Source organism: Dipodomys merriami, unplaced genomic scaffold (genome assembly GCF_024711535.1).
Source record: "Dipodomys merriami isolate MVZ:Mamm:240054 unplaced genomic scaffold, mDipMer1.0.p SCAF_807, whole genome shotgun sequence".
Lineage (NCBI taxonomy): Eukaryota > Metazoa > Chordata > Mammalia > Rodentia > Heteromyidae > Dipodomys > Dipodomys merriami.
This window is the reverse complement of record NW_027206410.1, coordinates 396,339-400,205: the sequence shown is the minus strand read 5'-3', so window position 1 is coordinate 400,205 and position 3,867 is coordinate 396,339.

Below are 3,867 nucleotides of genomic sequence, written 5' to 3'. Positions count from 1 at the left end.
CCAGGATCATTTGGTGTTGTTTGTGAGCAATTAAATGCTTTCTCTGGCAGAGGGAATGTGAAGGTTCCCTAACACTGCAGATCCAGGGAAGCCAGAGCCCAAGCAGACACCAGGGTTGGTGAGCTGCACACTGGGCAGGCTGGTAGGTGAAACCTTGCTGGATGGCTTTGCAGAGTCCCCAACCTACTGGCACAAGAACCTGCCTAGCATCTCCTCAACCATAGAACTTGGAGACAGCAGCTGTCCCAACTTGGACATGAAATGTCCAGCTGGCAAGAGGTTGTTGTGGTCAGTGTGGGTCTGGGAAGAGTGGCAGGCCTGCTTCTGGAGAGAGCAGATGTCCCTTTCAAGGCATCTAGGGGAAGGGGAGCCCCTGGAAATGGGCTCATGGAAAGGCTGGTCTGTCCTGCTCAAAGAGAACACCTCCAGATTGTTTGACTGTTTGGTTTGGTGGGGCAGTTCACCCCTTGGAGGCAGTGATATTAGGAGACAGTGATGATGAAGTTGTCACAAAATTAAACCAATCGCTGAGGGAGCAAAAGAGTAAGTTTTGCTGAACTGCCCATGGCAGGTGGAGTTGAGGTCATGGCTGCTTCTGTCTTGAATGATCTAGAGGCTTTGTCACCAGGAGACAAATGACTGGATGCTGGCACGAAGCCCAGTGGTTTTAGGAAATTTATCAGAGAGCCCTATTTGGCTTGTATGTCAATAAATAAGGCTAATACTGTGTGTAGATTTAGGGCTTTAGAGCTGGGCATCACAGCTTGATCATTTTGAAGGGCTGTAGACACCTCCTGGAAGCTGGTGGAGCTTTAGGAGGTCTGAGTACATTATGAGATTAAATGTGGTCCTCTGAGCTTCATGCTTGGTTTGCAACAGGGCTGAGCCCTCCCTCCCTGCTGTCCTGGTACCCGCAGGGTTTGGGCTGGTTTCTGGCAGGTAGAAAAGTTTAGTGTTTCTTTTATTCCATGAGCCTCACTCTGAAGGGCTGTGTAGGCAGGGAGGATTGTTTCATTGGGAGGTCTTTCTTTGAGTAAGGCAATCCACATAACTCAGAGCACATCTTGGTTTTCTCTCTGAATGTTTAGTTTCTGTGGAATACCGGTGCCTGAAAGGCTTAACAGTTCAACGTTCCAGAGGCTTTCTCGGTTTCTAGACATATCCATGGTTTGTTCTTTTTCATCATACAAAGACAGCTCTAACTTCCTCCTTTAGTCATGTTCTACTGAGCCCTTTGGCACTGGCATAAATTAGGAAAGACAGGCAGGGCTATCATGTTGCTAAGGAAAGCAGATAGGGATGCCTTGTTGCTGAAAAAAAATATTCAGGCCTGTCTTGTTACATAGTTTCATTTTATTCCACAATGTTGGTAAATAAAGCCTCCAGATTGGAACTCAGGAGATGCCCATGATCATTGCTCCATTCCTCTTCCCTGCTCTTACCATACTGCCTTTCTATTTAAATTCATTTTTAATTTTTGTCAGAAGCAAAGAGGCAATTTAAAATTCTCATGTAATTTTTATTCATGAATTACTAAAATACATGAAGAACATGTTAATTCAAGCAATATAAAATGGCAGATGGCATGAATTTGATCTTTTTCCCTCTACTATTTCACTTTTGCTCTACCCTGGGGTGATCACTGCTACTAGTTAGTTATGTATCCCTGTATCTAAAACAAATGTGCACAAAGGACAGGCTTGCCCATAGCTACCCATGGTCCCCCAAACTACTATCTTAATAGGAGGCCAAATTTTCATTCACACTATGGAGATTCAAACTTCTATACTCAGGTTCACAGACCTGAGCCAATTCTGTGCTGGAACCACATGACTGAAGGTGGTAGCTCATTGTTCACTAAGGAAGAAGTCTGTAGTAGCTGGAAATCTGCCCTCTGCGTTTCCGACTAAGTCACAGTATCAGGTATGAAGACTAAGGAGTTACACAGGCCTTCTAGAGTTTAATAGACTTTGGGTTTTAACTTTTGTATTTCCAAGTTTCGCTGCAGATCAAATATTGGGCTTGCACAGCAGCAGCCCAAGAGGAAGTGATGTCCAGAACTTGTGTAAGTGTTACAGATTATTTGAATGTTTTTACTGAAATTTCTTTTTTCCTACAATACACACCTGTGGCCAAATGTGGGCTTTCTTACAGCTAGATGACCGATGGCACAACACTGGATCTAGCTTATACCTAGTTCTGCAGCCTTGTTCTGGAATATGGGCTGTTTCAGTCTTAGATATAGAACTCCACTTTTTCTCCCCTTCTCTTTCTCCTCCCTCTCTGTCCTTCAGCAAAGAATTCAAATAATCATTTGTTGAAAAAAATGCTTGGAAAATTGTCATAATATTAAACAGTAGTGTCCACCCTTCAAGCCTGACAATTGTGTTAAAATAGGTGGAGAACAAGCATAATAAAAAGTAAGTGCACATACAGATGTGCACACCCAAACCCACAACTACCCCAGATAGACACTTACATACAAACACAGAAACACTCAAAAAGACCACAGGACATTTAAACCTTGTTTCTTAATAATTTAAAAACACCAAAACATTTGATGCAGTCAAAAAATCACTAGTGCACCCACGCACGCACATCACACACACACACACAGAGCCAATACTGGAGCTTCAACGCAGGATGTGGTTAATGTCCCTGAGATTTTGAAATGAAAGCTACCACTTTACTCATTTGCACCACAGCTCTACTTGTGTCTTTTTAATGGCCAATTGGAGATGAAAAACACATGGACTTTTCTGCAAAAGTTGACTTCAAACCACAATACTCACATCTCAGTCTCCAGAATGATTGAACAATTTATATTCTCACCAGCAGTGATAGAGTTCCCTTTTGGCCACACCCATAACAGCATTATTTACTAATCACTTTTACATGTTTTTATTAGCCTTCCTTACTGCAGTGAAGTGGAATTACAGTGTTGAATGTTTTACATTTCCTTTATGTTCAGAGATGTTGAACATTTCTTTATGTGTCGATTGGCCAATCGTACTTACTCTGAGAAGTCTGTCTTTAGGTCACTACCTCATTTATTAATTGGGATGTTGAGGGTTTATTGGGGGTAATCTTTTGTGCTCTATTTATATTTTTCCTATTAGGTCCTTGTCTGATGAATAGCTCACAAAATTCTTTACCCATTCTGTGGGTTTTGTATTTAGCTTATATTCTTTGCCAGACAGAAACTTGTAAGTTTCATGCAATGCCGTTTATCCAGTTTTTCTTTGATTTCTTGTGATTCTGGATCTTTAGTTAGAAACTTTGGAGCTGTGTTTTAGGAGCCATGGTGTTTCCTCTGCCACTTCTTGTAATATTTTCATGGTTTCTGGCCTATATGGCTTGGCATATGTGGACACCATTTATTTGATCTGCTCACAATTCTTTGGTTCTCAGAGACAGCAAAGTGGTACCCTTTCTAAGTAAGATGAGTTGGCTCATGGTTGTTTAGAAGGGGGATGGCTACTCAGAAGTGTGAATACGGAAATCATAGGTGGTAGGCTCAGGTATAATTATTTTAATTGCATTTTTAATTGTAAGTACAATGAATACTAATCAGTGACATTTTTCATCAACTTCCCCATCCCTGAAACTCAACTCCTTCCCCTCCATTTTCCTAGTTTCATTGGGTATGAGTTGAAAATTGTGATTTCATTCATCTCCTTCCGCTTTTCAAGTGTCAGTTTCCTCATATACATTTTATTGTACTGTTAGATTTTCTAAAGGATTACACCATTTAAATTCTTTCCAACATATATTGTATTTCATGAAATATATATATATATATATATATATATATATATATATATATGTATATGTGCATACAACACTATATATGTTTACATATAGACC